The 16,236-nt window shown below is 43.7% G+C and overlaps 1 pseudogene across 1 annotated transcript; it reads left to right on the top strand.

Annotated features, from left to right (window-relative positions):
• Positions 1–4,668: 4,668 nt before the first annotated feature.
• LOC308552797 (peptidyl-prolyl cis-trans isomerase A pseudogene) lies at positions 4,669–4,981 on the top strand (annotated as a pseudogene). The gene has a single exon. The product of its transcript is annotated as a peptidyl-prolyl cis-trans isomerase A pseudogene (transcript).
• Positions 4,982–16,236: the final 11,255 nt, after the last annotated feature.

Genomic DNA, 16,236 nt, shown 5'->3' with positions numbered 1-16,236 from the left:
GTACTTTTATTAAAGCTGGGGGCAGTGAAAAAAGGAATGGCTTAGGATAGCAACAGGACAGAGCCTAAGCAGGGCAGCTTTGGCTCACTGAAGAGTCAGAGAAAAGAGGCCTTGGGGACAGGCTCAGGGGGTTAGCCCAGGACTAGCTGCCACTGCTATTGCTCCCCTGGTTGCAAATCTTGTGGAATTCCTTAGAGTTTAGGAGGTGCATGCCTGTGCGAGAAGAGAAGGAAGGGAAAGGAGGAAAAGCGTATGCCCATTTTCTGATTTTTATCACTAGATTAGTTTTGCCTGTTTTTGTATTTTATACAAATATAATCACACAGTATGGATTTTTTGGTGTCTGGCTATTTTTGCTGAGCATAATCTTTTTGGGAGTATTCCATGATGTGTGTTCATTCCTTTCAATTGAGTATGAATATAACACAATTTATTTATGCATTCTCTTGTTGATTGACATTTGGATTGTGTCCAGTTTTAGGCTATTTTAAGGCTGCTGTGAATATTCACATTAATTTTTGGGGGGACATATGGTTTCATTTTTCTTGGGTAAATACCTAAGAGTGGAGTTGTCAAGTAATAGCCTAAACACCATTCAGGGCAAAGACCTGTCAGGACAAAGACCAAAGCTCTGCATGGCCCTTATCACTTCCCAGTATTCATCCTTCACTCCCCCTCCACCGGCGCTTCTCTTCACTCTCTGAACTTTAGCCCTCTGTACATGTTCTTCCCTCTGCCAGAAACCCTCTTTTCCAACTCATCCCTCAGATCTAACCTCCAGCAGCAGCTGCCTGCCTTCTCCATGAAGGTAAATCCCTTATCACTGGCATTCATGGCTCTGTGTTCCTGATGCCCCAGCATGGACCAAGACTGCAGTTTTATATTTATGGGCACGAAGACTGGCAGGCTACCTGTTTATTCTCACAGTCCTGAGCCTAGTTCCAGTGCATCACTGTCGGATGAATGGATAATGGCTGTTCCTCACCCCACCACCAATAGTGTTCTGCTTTTCGGTAAAACGTGAACTTTCCAGGAAAGAAACTCTGTCCTCATCATGGATTTCTCTGCGGCCAGGGCTCAACTGGAGGGGAAAAGACCGGGCAATCAGTTATTTTCAGACTGCCTGGCTTCCAGAAAAGAGAAACATTTGAATTTCAGCCTTAATAGCTCTTGTCCTCAGCAGACCATTATACAAATAAAATTCCCACTAAAGGGGCTTCTGATTCAAATGAGGCAATAAAGCAATGAAGTTAGCAAATATTCCACCTTAACTAGGCCAAGGGGACGCTCCTCGTTTTGTTTCCCCGAATTTTTCTTCTTGAGCACCAAGACCTGGAGGCATTCTCAAGATAGCGCTGGTTTTCTTGGAAAGCAGAATATTTTTTAGTAGAGAGTCAGGGAATCAAGTTCCAGGAAAAACGCCCACAGAGGATAAAATGCTATGCAATAAAATTTGCTTCTATATTGAAATGCACCTCTGAGAGGCATTTTCCCACTTGCCTGGCCAGAGCTGAGGTGCTGGGAAGGCTCATTTGCTCAGTGGGCTCCTTTTGTGAGCTAGGCTGTTTAGGGATGTGTGTAGCTACACATCCTCTCCCCCTGCCCCCGGTCCCCATGGTACAGTGATGAAGATGATTACTGTAACTGACCTTCACATGACTTCATGTGTCCGTGGGTGATCTTCCCGGGTTGATTTCCTGCCTGCCGTGAGTAATAGTGATGTGCAGATGAGTGTGTGAATGCTCTTCTTCAAGTGTTTTGCCTTTGCAAAGTGAATGCAGACATGTCCTCAGAAGGTGAGTGTAGTATATGGAAGGGACTATATTAAGTCTTCATGAAAACGATGTTAGTTTTATCGCCACCAGAGAATGAAATTATTTTAGGATTTAGCAAACCTCTATAGAAGGAATAGGATATATTCTTCCGTATTTATTTATTTATTTTTGTTTTTAGTAGAGGCTCCTTTAATAGTGTGCAAGTTAAAATAACTTAAAATCCAACAAGAGGGATATGGTTGAATAAATTGAGAGATCCACACTATGCAGTGAGTAAAAATAGCATTAAGAATAGGGCTTGAGCCCAGCCAGGCGTGGCTCAGCGGTTGAGAGTCAACCTAGGATCCAGGCGATCAGGGTTCGATTACCGGTCAGGGCACATGCCCGGGTTGCAGGCTGCAGCCGATCAATGACTCTCTCATCATTGATGTTTCTCTCTCTCGCTCTCTCTCTCTCTCAAGTTAATAAAGATATATTAAAAAAAAAAAAAAAGAATAGGGCTTGAGAAAATATGACAATATTTTGTGTGAGAAAAAGCATATTCAACTGCAGCCACCTGTGATCTTTGTGTAAAAAATATGCATGCACCCATAAGAAGAGAAAAAAGACTTAATATTCCAGTGTGGTTATCTTTAAGGGTTAGGATTACAAGTAATACTCATGTTATTTATACATTTAGGCTTTCTAAAAGAAGCACATAAATTATCAGAGACTAAGAGTATTTTTAAATAGAGTTCCAGATGACATAGGTTTCTGCCAGATTTGCTAATCTGTTTAAGCTCAGAGCCCTCTATCCTGGTATGGAGCAGCCATAATAAATAACATATGCAATCATTTAAAAACAAAATCAGTTTATTTGGATATGGGACTCTGAATAGTTCTCTCTCTAGTACCTGACCTCCTCTCACCTTGACTCCTGGACCTAGAGGAGCTTCAGCTCTGGCTCCTGCTCGGCTGCCCCAGCCCCAGCTGCAGCCCTTTTTTCTTACTTCATGAACTATGCCTTTCTCGACTTTGCTGTGTGTCTGTGAGATTTCTTAGCCCTGTGGCTACTTCTGCTTTTCCTCTCCGCTTCGTCATTCCTTTGGTAGAAACGGGCCAGACTGGAGCTTCTCCTCCTGCGCCTGCCATAGTACTGTCTTGGTGGCCCATCCTCTCCTCTCTTGAATTATTTTTTTAAAATATATGTTTTTATTGATTTCAGAGAGAGGAAGGGAGAGGGAGAGAGAAAAGCATCAATGATGGAGAGTTGTTGATCCGCTGCCTCCTGCACAACCCCCACTGGGGATCGAGGGGCCACCGCGGCATGTGCCCTGACCTGGAATTGAGCTGTGACCTCCTGTTCATAGGTCAACGTTCAACCGCTGAGCCACACCAGCCGCTCCTCTCTGAGTTCTTAGGATCGGAAGAACCAGACCAATGTGGAGGCAGGTAGACGTCCCTATTAACTTCCCCAAATTCACTGTTGGGATTTCTGAACACGTGGAGGAAGTTGCAGCGTTTTCCCCTTGGCATTGCTGTATTTCATTTAAACCACAAATTGCCGTCTTCCCCGGGTCCCTGGGCAGAGCTGGCCCGGGGCTGCGGGCCTGCGCACCAGCGCGCTCCACAGGATGGGCGCCGAGCACACACTGCCCGCAGAGGGGTCCCGAGCGGCCGCGGACCCGGGGCTGGCCCACCTTCCCCGCGGCCTTGAGCTCGGGGGCGCTGGGGCCAGCGTCGGGTCAGGCCGCCAACGCGCTCCCCAGGAGAAGGGAGGGGCCCGGGCTCGGAAAACTGTTTGGTGAACAGCTGTCCCCGGATCCGCAGGCTCCCGTGTCACCGTAGCAGGGGCAGGTAGCTGGATCTTTCTCCATTGCGCCCAAGTGCGTGGTGGCCCTGGGGTTTCCAGCTCGTTCTCGGCGCCCGCGTCTCCTGCGGCCTCCTCTCTCTCCTCCTGCAGCTTCTGCGCCCCCCCCCCTTCTTTCTCTCTTCCCTGCTGTCCTTCCCGGGCGTCCTCTGACCTTCTCCCAGCCCCTCCGGCCGCTTTCCAGCTGCCTCTCCCTTTTCCTTCGTTATTCTGAATTCTTGTGCCTTCTGCTCCCGCAGCAACCACTCCTCCTGTCATTTTTGCCTCTCAATCTCCAACAGCTTCTCTTCTTGTTGTTCAATAAAAGCTCCCTCCTGCTCCTCCTGCTCCTCCTGCTCCGAGGGCCTCTCGTCTCTCCCCCGAGCGAGCTCTTGTCCGCGTCTCACTGCTTGTGGCTCAGTGTGTCCCGGAGCGTCGTTGCCTGGGGCGCCCCGTCCCCCCTCTTTAAATAGGGGCGCGCAGTTCTTCACCTGGAGAGGATTTGAGGAAGGCCAGGTGATGTGATAGGAAGTCTGCTGATATCTGTTAAGAAACTTAAAGTGTTCATACGTGTTTTTTTTACGCCTCACCCGAGGATATTTTTTCCATTGCTTTTTCAGAGAGAGAGAGAGACATGATGTGAGAGAGACGCATCAGCTGGTTGCCTCTGCACATGCCCCCAAAGGGGACGGGAGCCTGCAACCAAGGTAGGTGGAACTGAACCCAAGACCCTTCAGTCCGCAGGCCCCCGTTCTAACCACGGAGCAAACTGGCCAGGGCAGTGTTCATACCTATTGATCTAGTAACTCACTCCTGAAGATATCTGTCCTGAAGAATTAATCATAGAGGCCTTGCAGACACCCCACCCAAGGCAAGTGCCCAGCCCTGGTCAACCTCACCGGGTTCTTTGAGATTGAGGTGGACCTTGAGTTACTCGGCTGCATCGTCTTGGAGCTGTTTGCAGACGAAGTTCCAAAGTCAGCAAAAAACTTTCTTCCTCTGAGTACTGGGGAAAGGGTACTTTGTTATAAAGGTTTTTGCTTTCACAGAATTATTCCTGGATTTATGTGCCAAGGTGGTGACTTCACACCCTCTAAATGGCACAGGTGGGGAAGTACATCTAAGGGGGAAAATTTGATGATAAAAATTCCACCCTGAAGCATACGCATCCTGGCATCTTGTCCAGGGCAAATGCTGGACCCAACACAAACGGTTCCCCGTTTTCCATCCGCACTGCCCAGACTGAGTGGTTGGACGGCAAGCGTGCGGTCTTCAGCCAGGTGAGGGACTCATGGATATTGTGGAAGCCATGAGGCTTTGGGTCCAGGATGGCAAGACCAGCAAGAAGATCACCATTGCTGACTGTGGACAGCTCTAATAAACTTGACTTGGGTTTTACCTTAACCACCAGACCTGCTCAGGAGAGCACCTCTTAACCCCCATCTGCTTGGAATGTTCTATAATCTTCATGCTCACCCGCAGTTCACTGGGTTTCATATTTTCCTCACCCCCTTCCAAGTCTAGCTGGATTGCAGAGTTAAGTTTATTATTATGAAATAAAAACTAAACAACAACAAAGAATTAATCATGGATATAGACAAGAGTCTATTACAAGGAAGGTCACTGCTGCATTATTTACAGCAGGAAGAAATTGGAAATGGTCTAAACATTTAACAAAAAGAATGGCTTATCTTAAAATATTATGATGTTAAATAATGTTTACAAAGATTATTTAATAACATAGGAAAATATCCTTAGTGAAAGAAGCACTTAATATAGGGTCTGAAATATTGTAAGCATCAGCAAATATTTGTTCAGTCAACACATGAATGGATTACTTTTATAATCAGAAGAAAAATAATTTTAAAATCTTCCAGGAAAATGCAGGGTAACATTTTAAAAAAGGATTAATACTTCTGGAAAGGCATTTTATAAGGGGAAAAGAAATGAACTCCCCCCCCACACACACACACCGCCGCCAAAGAAACTTGATCTTGAAAATAGATGAGTGGAAGACTGTTTTCTAGTATATTTTTTATGAAAACAGAGTCCATGTGCAAAACTAGGGGCACTTTCCTCTAAAATGGGATTCTGTCCACTTTATAGCTCTTGAGCACTGTTTTTGTGTGCTCAATTTTTTGCTAAGGTGTTGGTTTAAGGGACTTTTCTTATTTAAAGGAATTTTGTCCTTTAATTCTTTTGTTAGGTGAAGAGTTAGAAATATTTCTACCTCATTAAACAGCCACAGTTCCGAAGACCCAGGCAGAGCACCTGCCACATGAGCCTGATTCCTGCCCTTGTCCTCTAAAGACTAGCAGCTGTGGGCATTCTTGAACGTGTTTGCCTGGCACACTTGAGCTCATTTTTAAAAACTGGCTTTTTGCCAACCTGCACTTCAGCTTCTTATACTTAAATAGAAAATTCAACTGAACCAGATAGAGGAGAGAGAGGGAGGGAGGGAGAAAGAGAGGGAGAGAACAGTGGAAGACGTACAAAGGGCTACACTTGGTAAGTGGAAATTAGGAGTGCACCTGCAATAGCAATGTTTCAAAACAGATCAGGACAGAGCCACAAGGCCCAGTCAGCCCTTGAGATACATGGATTCTGAAGCAAATTACACTGTGTTTCACTGTATGGGAAGACCCAGTTTTGGGAGTTGGAGGGAAGTATTATAATTTTGGAAAGTAATAATTTTAGGATAAAAATACTATAACAAAAAGACACAGTAGTGCTTAAGAAACATTAAAATGTCTAAATTTTACAAATTTAACAAAAACATGTGCTCTTGTGAACACACTGATAAGACTTCTCCTAGGGCCTTTACCAGTTAGGGGCCTTGAAACTTAAGCTTCATTAACTTTAGATAAATCCCACCCTGACGGTGACCCACTCCTAGCATTTTTCTGCAGATGAAATCAAACTAAAGTTAAAGGCAGCCAGCGGGATGAGTAGAAGGCAGAAACTATCAAAAGGTCACAGTGGGGACTCATCACATACATTCTATTCCTTTTGGGGATGTTGAGCTCTTGAGCTGGGAGATGACCAAGGACATGTTACGTCTTCTAGAAAATATATAAAGGAGTATCAGGCCTTCAGATGGAAGCCTTCAGAAGACCAGGCCTTCAGATGGAAGCATTTGCACAAACTGGGAACCCAGTGGAGAAAATGTACCTTAGGAGGGAAGAGAAGTTACTTGGAGGGGAGAGAGCTGGAAGATGGTGTCTTATCCAAGTACCTAAGTTTGGGATCTGCAAGAAATGCTCTCTGCTGGGCAGTGATTGCTAGCTTTGCAATTCCTTCCAGCTGGCAAGTGGGAACTTGTACGTATCTCCGAGCTGCGCCTTACTTAATGTGCTCCCAACTGGTGGACATTGAAGCTGCTTCCAGTTTTTATTATATTTAACATTGCTGGAGCACCCACATATACCCTCAGTTTTGTACTTGTTTGAATATCCCCTAGGGTAAGCTCTTGGAAGCTGAATTGTGGGGTCAAAAGGTACGCACATTTGACATTTTGATACTGCCAAACAGCCCTACAGGGAAGTTTTCGGTGTCTGTGGCCCCACCAAAGGTATATGAATATTCTGTCATCTCTCAACAAAACTGGGTGTGGTTCTTTTTAATTTTTTCCTTAATAGTTTATTGATTTTTAGAGAGAGAGGGAGAGGGAGAGAGAAAGAGAAACATCGATGTGAGAGTGGAACACTGATACGCTGCCTCCTGCACGCCCCCTACTGGTGACTGAGCCTGATACCCAGGCATGTGTCCTGACTGGGAATCAAACCAGCAACGTTTTGGGGCATGGGACAGTGCCCAACCAACTGGGCCATGCTGGCCAGGGCTGGGTGTGGTTCTTTTCAATCTGGGCACACCTGCTGGGTGAAAAATATTGTCATTTATATTTGCTTTTTAAAAATTAGCATTATGGTTAATTTTATGCGTCAACTTGGCTAGTCTATGGTGCCCAATTTTTAGTCTAGATGCTACTGTGAAGGTATTTTTTTAATAGATGAGATTAACATTTAAATCAGTATATTTTGAATAAAACATATTATCTTCCATGTGGGTGAGCCTCATCCAATCAGTTGAAGGCCTTAAGAGGAAAGACTGAGCCCGGCCAGGTGTGGCTCAGCGGTTGAGCGTCGACCTAGGATCCAGGCGATCGGGGTTCGAGTCCCGGTCAGGGCATATGCCCGGGTTGCGGGCTCGATCAATGACTCTCTCATCATTGATGTTTCTATCTCTCTCTCTCCCTCTCCTTTCCTCTCTCTGAAATCAATAAAGATATATTTAAAAAAAAAAAAAAAAAAAGAGGAAAGACTGAGGTCAACTTTCCCTGGGTCTCCAGTCTGCTGGCCTCCTCTGAATACTTTGGACTTGCCTGCCCCCGCGATGCATGATCCAATTTCTTAAAATAAAGCCCAATCTCTATATATACACACATCCTATTGGTTTTGTTTCTCTGGAGAAACCTGACTAATATCATTAGTGAGATTGCCCAGCTCAAATGTTTATTGGCCATCTGTATTTCTTTTCTTCTATCTTCTTTTAAAAATTTTTCTTTCCTCTTCTTTTTCTTTCTAAGACTTATCTCCCTGTCTTGTGCCTGGGTCTATTTTTTTTTTTTTTAATATGGAACGCTTCACAAATTTGCATGCCATCCTTGCACAGAGGCCATACTAATCTCTGTATCGTTCCAATTTTAGTATATGTGCTGCCGAATCGAGCACTGCCTGGGTCTTTTTTTAGTCCCTCTGCTCATGCCTGACATGAGCTAATGTGACCAGGGGACCTCCAAAGTGAGGAACCCTGGTCTAAACTCCCCAATTTTTTGACTAGGTTATGCAAATAGACTGAATAAATAAAGTAATTGAGAATGCTGCTTAGTTAAGGGAACTTATTTTAAAAACCAGTTCCTCCTTCATTTATCAGTTTACAGCTAAACACAGAGTTTCCTGTTGTTTCTTGTTTCCCCCCCCAGCAGTTGATGTCATCACAGCCATCTAGAAGAACAATTTCCTACAGTGACGGAGGTTCTGCTATGTCATTGGGATTACAAAAGCTGGCAAGGAAGTTTGCTATCAGCACTTATTACCAGAAATTACAAAGGAAATTAATGTTAAGCTTTCTGGGAAATCTGTTCAGTGAAACTAAAATTTTCTCTTAATATACAAAGAAAGTCTGTCCTCTGTCTCACAGAGAGAGAACAGCCTACAACTTCAAGGTACTAATTAAACAGGGCTGCTGGAAGAGATAGCCCTATTTTGGTGAGCTGAGTATCTGTGCCAATATGGTAACTATCTTATTCTGGAAAGATTGGTGACTGTGATTAACCTAGTTATTAATAACAGGAAAGGACAAAGGGAGAGGAAGCTAGACATTTACACTCTCCAGGGGTCCAACAAAGGGGAGGTAGATTGCTCATCCATGTTTTTTTGGCAAAAGTGGACACATCAGCTATCGGCTCATCAATGCCGCCAGTAGGGAGGACCATCACACTTACCAGCCAGCACAGAAAGGCCTCTGACCACTCAGGGCGAGGCCTTGCTCCTAACCCATCTTTGGAGCAGATGATCTGTGATCAGCTCCTGGGATGGGGGTAGGGGGCTCTTTTCCAAGAATTCCCTTAAAAGTCCCAAGCCCATCCTTTCAAGCCAGGGTTGTTGAATTAGACTCACCCAGAACATACAGTCCAAGAGTGGAAAGGGGAGGTTCCCTGAAGCAGGCAGAAAAATGCTTCCAGCTCCACTCCAAAGAGATCTAGGTCCTAATCCTGAGAAACTGTGGATATTAATGGCAAAGAGCAAGTAAGGTTGCCAGTCGGCTGACCTTAAACTAGGAAGGTCGTCCAGGTAAACCCAATATAATTACCAGTGTCCTTAAAAGTGGGAGAAGGGGGCAGAAGAGGGACAACTAGAGAGATGGTAGCAGGAGGAGAACTTGGCCTCATGTCGCTGGCTTTGAAGATGGAGGTTTGAGGCTATGAGTGAAGGAATGTGGGAGCCTCTAGAAACTGAAGAAGGCAAAGAAACAGATTCTTCCTATGGGCCTCCAAGAGGAACACGGTCCTGCAGGCACCTTGACTTTAGCTCAGCGAGACCTATTTTGGACTTCTGCCCTCCAGAATTATAAGATGATAAATTTGTGTTGTTTTATTTTATTATTTTTTAAAAATCCGTACCCAAAGATATGTTTATTGATTTTAGAGAGAAAGAGAGAGAGAAACATCGCTGTGAGAGAGAAACATTGATCGGTTGCCTCTTGCATGAGCCCTGACTGGGGATCAAACCCAAAACCCAGGTATGTGCCCTGCTCAGAAATCGAACCTGCAACCTTGTGCTGTGCAGGATGATGCTCCAACTGAGCCAGCAGCCAGGGCAATTTGTGTTGTTTTAAAGCACTAAGTTTATGGTAATCTGTTATGGAAATGATAAAAAACTAATACATCTCCCCAACAGGGAACTAGAGTGCTCTTACCAAAATAGGGGGAGAAATGCTGGGCAAGCAAACAAATAGGTGAGAACAGATGTGTAGTAAAGACTAGGTCTCTGGGGCCTCATGTTCCATAACTCCCTGGATATTCTCCCAAGGAGACAGAATTTACTTTACAAAATGTCGTTGATAGCAGTGTGCACTTGTCCCACACAGCCAAAGCTCATAGCACCTGCCAGCAAGAGCAGAAAGGCCTGAGTGCTGCTTCTCAAGGCTCTCCACACAGGCTGGAAACCTGGTTCCTTCACTCACCAGCTGGGGAACTGTGGGCAAGTTACTTAACCTCTCTGTGCTGCAGTAAAACGAGGATGATATGTATTTATCTGATGGAGTTTTTATAAGGATTAACAATGTTAATACATATAACTAAGAATCATTACTGGCATATAGTTAAGACTCAATAAATGTTACTCAAATGTTAACAGTTTCTATTATGACTAATACTACTGAGCAGTATCTGTAGGGATTAGTACCTCTAGGTCTGGAGCCAGACTATGTAGGGTCAAAGTCAGTCCTGTCACTTGGAATTTTTATGCTTGGGCAAGTTATTTAACATTTGTGAGGCCCAGTTTTTCATGTGTAAAGTGGGGATATTAAAGGTACCTACCTCATAGAGTTGTGGTGGGGGATTAATCGATTAATATATGTAAAGCACTATAACAATACCTGATACATCCAATCAATCACTTAACCATCACCATTACTAGTAGTATGGGGTTACCATCACTCTCGATGATTAGTAGCTAAACAACCAACAGCATCTCGTGATCACAAAGACCTAATTTTAGGCTAGGAAGAACTGTGGTTCCCATGCTGTGGGAGTCAGAGAGCGGTACCATCTTTCCTCTATCAGGAAATCAAATCATGGTAGCACCTGGGTGTGATACATATATAATATATGAGAAGAAAGGAAAGTGGAAGAATTAGTTATCAGGAACTGTAAGGAAAGACTCCTAAAAGGGATGCAGAAAGCCCACCTGCTTCTCTTTTTTCCCTACCCTGCAATTATGTGGGGCTGTTCTTGCCTTTGCTTTTGATCCAGTGGTTTTACACCTTGGAACACAGCAAGAACGTTAGGCTAAGGAACCTTGCCATTTTCCCATTCAGAGAAGCCCTCTCAGCAATACCGAGAATCCCCACTTTGGTATATAATGACAAGAAATACAACAGCCCATTAGTAAACAAGCAAATCATTTCGTGGCAATAGCTGATTTAATCAAAACATTCTGCTTCTCCCTCATTTGACCCACAAAAGGAATGGATCAATCCCATTGGAAAAAAAATATTTGTTTTATCTTTACCACATTTATTTACTCTTAGGGACTGTTTAACTTCGAACAGAGAAGTTGGAAAGAACAGGAATACTCGAGGCACTAACCAGCGTTCTTTGTCTCTGGCACCGGGGGAAATGGCCTGTTGTTGACCAGTTTCTTGAAATCCTTTGCCCTCTTCTTGGGGGGGGGGGGGGGATTGAACCATTCATGTGCCAAGTTTTGGGAGTGCAGAATGGGAATTAGAACAAATAATTCAGTCATTTAACAATCCTCCCCAGCCATGTAAATAATTTCAAAATATGAAATACTCATTCCACAAAATTTACTGACCATTATATATGTGCAAGGCACTGTGTAGGTGTTACAGGAAGGCAAAGATTAATCGGATATGGATTCAACCTCAAGGAACTCTCAGTCAGAGGAGTTACATAAAAGACACACAAGTACATGTGGGGGATAAAAAGCTACAGGTGTGTTTTAGGTTGGACTCTCCAGAGGCAGAGCCAGCAGAGGGCTTGTGTGCAAGTTTGAGGATATGAGTGAGGCAGGGAGAAGCTGCAAAGAGGAGGGTGCAGCCTGACCCCACAAGGAGCTTTGAAGGATGACTGGTACTTGTGCTATAATAAAAACATGTCTGGCCTTTGTCCCTGAATCCTGGCACAGAGCTCCCAAAACCCTTAGAAATTATCCCCTGTATACTAATGAGATGAGTCCTGTGGGGGCCCTAGATAGCTTCAGGATGGAGGCTGATTACGAGAAAAAGCAACTACATGATAAGAGGGTTAGAACTTTCATCCCCACCCTTCAACCTCTGGGGAGGGCAGAGGGGCTGCAGATTGAGGTCAGTCACCAATGGTCAGTGATTTAATCAATCATGCCCATGTTAGGAAGCCTCCATAAAACCCTTAAGTGACAGAATTCAGGGAGCTCCTGGGTTGGTGAACACATTCATGTGCTGGGAGGGTGGCACATTCCAACTCTACAGGGACAGAAGCTCCTGCACTTGGGACCCTTCTAACCCTAGGTATCTCTTCATCCGGCTTTTCATTTGTATCCTTTGTCATAAACTATAATAATAAGTGGAGCACTTTCCAGAGCTCTGTGAGTTGTTCCAGTGAATTATCAAACCTAGGAGGTGCTTCACGGGAACCCCTGAATTTGTAGTTGGTCAGGTGGAAGTGTGGGTCACGTGGGGTCCCCACTTGAGGCTGGCATCTGAAGTGAGAGCAGTCTTGTGGGCCGGAGCCCTTTAACTATGGGATCTGACATAACTAACTCCAGGTAGTGTTAGAGCCGAATTGCTAAACACCCAGTTGGTGTTGGAGAATTGACTGATGTCAGGAAAAACCATACATTTGGTGTCAGAAAGCACCATACACTACAACAAAGTTGTCCCAACCCCATATCAGCTAGTTATTGGCTGTGGCTGCCCCTGGGGATAGAATAACATTTCTGGGCAAGGTGGCTTCTGTGGCCAAAGGCAACTGTCCAGAGAAGGGTGGGGCTGTAAGCCTGTCGCAGCCAACACTCACAGCAGCCAGGGAATGGCCACAAGGCCCAGGAGAGGGAATCTGCTCTGGACACAACAGCATTGTTTACAAGGTAGCATTCTGAGGAGGATAGAAGTGTTTGCGGAAATTCCCCTGAGATGTGAACTGGTCCGTTGAAATCAGCAGGAGGCTGAGAGGTCATTCAAATGCTAGTTCCTCCAAAGGAAGTGAAGGAGATTCCTTGGGTCCAGGAAGCTCCCACCTGAAGAATCCAATAAGGCACAGGTGATTGTATTAGCGAGGGTTTTCCAGAGAAACAGCACCAAAAGGACTCTTACTGTCTGCTGTCCACAGGCTGGAGAACCAGGGAAGCCACTGGTGTAATTCAGTCTGAGTCCAAAGGCCTCAGGAGGAGGAGTGGGGGCGCTATGATTCAAGTCCCAGTGTGAGTCTGAAGGTCCGGGAACCAAGAGTGTCTATGTCCGAGGGCAGAATATGGATGTCCAGCTCACGCAAAGAACAAATTCACTTTTCCTCTGCTTATTTGTTCGGACCCTGAATGGGTTAGACTATTCCTGTCCACATTGGTGGAGGTGACCTTCTTTACACAGCCTACCTACGCTAATCTCCTCCAAACCCCCCCTCACAGGCACACCAAGAAATGATGTTCTGCAGGAATTTGGGCAAGTTGACATAAAAGTAGCCATCACAGTGATGCAATGGAAATATGTTTAGGGCAGAATGGGAGTGATGGGATATTTAAACATAATACCTAGGAGTATCTGGGGAAGAACATCTCGAGGGCTCCTAAATTAAAAATGAAGCCAAAAATGAAGTTTAAAATGAAGTTCTGGTTTGGGGGAAAGACTGTGTGTGCCATCCTGCTGCTTTTCAGAAAACTAAAACAAAAACAAAAACCTAACCATTTATGGAGTGCTTACTATTTGTCAAGTACTGTGGCTCTTTGACACAAGATTTACAATATCTAATGCAGTTTTACCCACACAGTCTTATTTACCACAACATTCTTGCAAGGGATAATTATCGCTATTTTATTTTTTTATTATTTTTTTAAAATTTATCTTTATTGTTGAAAGTATTACAAATGTCCTTCTTTTCTTCCATTAATCCCCTCCATCCTGCACCCCTACCCCCAGGCCTTCACCACACTATTGTCTGTGTCCATGGGTTATGTATATAAGTTCTTTGGTTAATCTCTCCCTGCCTACCCACCCACCCACCCCTACCTTCCCTCTGAGATTCATCAGTCTGTTCCATGCTTCTATGTCTCTGGATCTATTTTGTTCATCAGTTTATTTTGTTGATTACATTCGATTCAACATTTGAATAAGATCATGTGACACTTGTCTTTCTCTTACTGGCTTATTTCGCTTAGCATAATACTCTTCAGGTCCCACCATGCTGTCTCAAAGGGTAAGGGATCCTTTGTTTTTATAGCTGCATAATATTCCACCATGTAAATGTCCAAGAAGATGCTTGATATGATTTCAATCTTCTTGAACTTGGAGAGACTTGTTTTGTGTCTTAACATATGGCCTATCTTTGAGAATGTCTCACGTGCACTTGAAGAGAATGCCTATTCTGCAGCTTTGGGGTGCAATGTTCTATAAATGTCAATTAAATCTATCTGATCTAGTGTGTCATTTAGAGTCACTGTTTCCTTGTTGATTTTTTGTCTGAAAGATGTACCCAATAAAGTCAGTGGAGTGTTAAAGTCCCCTTCTATGACTGTATTGCTGTTGATCTCTCCTTTAAAGTCCTCCAGAAATTTTGTTTTGTTTTTCCAGCCTGTGTGAGTCTTTTGTTCTGAGGTGGGTCTTTGTAGACAGCATATATTTGGGTCTTGTTTTCTTATCCATTCAGCTACCCTATGTCCTTTGATTGGAGCATTTAATCCATTTATATTTAAGGGTATGATTGATAGGTACTTATCTATTGCCATTTTATTTCTTTATGCCTGTTTCTTGTTCTATTTCAACTTCTTATTACAGCAGTCCCTTTAACATTTCTTGCAATGCTGGTTTGGTGGTTATAAACTCCTTTAGCCTTTTTTTTTTTTTTGTCTGGGAAGCTCTTTATTTCACCATCTTTTTTTTTTTTTTTAATTTATCTTTATTGTTGAAAGTATATAGAAATCCCCCCTTTTTTCCCCATGGATCCCCTCCCCCCTGCATCCCTCCCCTCCAGGCCTTCACCACACTATTGTCTGTGTCCATGGGTTATGCATATATGCATATAAGTTCTTTGATTAATCTCTCTCCACCCACTCCCCCACCCCTGCCTTCCCACTGAGATTCATCAGTCTGTTCCATCCTTCTGTGTGTCTCGATCCATTTTGTTCCTCAGTCTATTTTGTTTATTAGATTCCACATATTAGTGAGATCATGTAAAACTGAATCAGGAAGAATCAGAAAACCTGAATAGGCTAGTAACCACTGATGAAATCAAAGCAGTAATAAAAAAAAAAACCTCCCAGAAAACAAAAGCCCTGGTCTAGATGGTTTCACAGGGGAGCTTTCTAATTCTTTAAGTTGTGGGGTTAGTTTACTAAAAAATTTTCTTGCTTTTTGAGGTAGGCCTGCAGTGCTATGAACTTCCCTCTTAGGATTGCTTCTGCTGTGTCCCAAAGATTTTGGGTTGTTGTGCATTCATTTTCGTTTGTTTTCAGGAAGTTTTTTTTTTTCTTTCTTCATCTTATTGGTAACCCATTAATTGTTTAATAACACGCTATTTAGCCTCCATGTGTTTGAATGTTTCTATCCAGTGAAGTCAGTGGAGTATCCACGACTATGACTGTATTGCTGTTGATCCCCTCCTTAAAGTTCTTAAGGTTATTATTGATAGGTCCTTATTTATTGTCATTTTAATTCTTTATGCTTATGTTTCTCTCTCTATTTCTTTTTATTTTTACAGCAACCCCTTTAACATTTCCTGCAATGCTGGTTTGATGGTGATAAATTCCTTTAGCCTTTTTTTTTTTGTCTGGGAAGCTCTTTATTTCACCATCTATTTTGAATGATAGCCTTGCTGGATAGAGTAGTCTTGGCTTCAGATCCTTGTTTTGCATTACCTTGAATACTTCATGCCATTCCCTTCTGGCCTGTAGAGTTTCTGATGAGAAGTCAGCTGACAGCCTTATGGGAGCTCCTTTGTAGGTAATAGATTGCTTTTCTCTTGCTGCCTTTAAGATTCTTTTTCTTGGACTTTTGGCATTTTATTTATGATGTGTCTGGGTGTTGGCCTCTGTAGGTTCTTCTTGCTTGGGACTCTCTGTGCCTCCTGAACTTGTGTGACTTTTTCCTTCACCAGGTTAGGGAAGTTTTCTGCCATTATTTCTTCAAACAGGTTCTCTAATC

Source organism: Miniopterus schreibersii (genome assembly GCF_964146895.1).
Source record: "Miniopterus schreibersii genome assembly, chromosome: 2".
Lineage (NCBI taxonomy): Eukaryota > Metazoa > Chordata > Mammalia > Chiroptera > Miniopteridae > Miniopterus > Miniopterus schreibersii.
The sequence above is the reverse complement of the archived record's forward strand: the minus strand, read 5'-3'. Positions and strand labels throughout refer to the sequence as shown.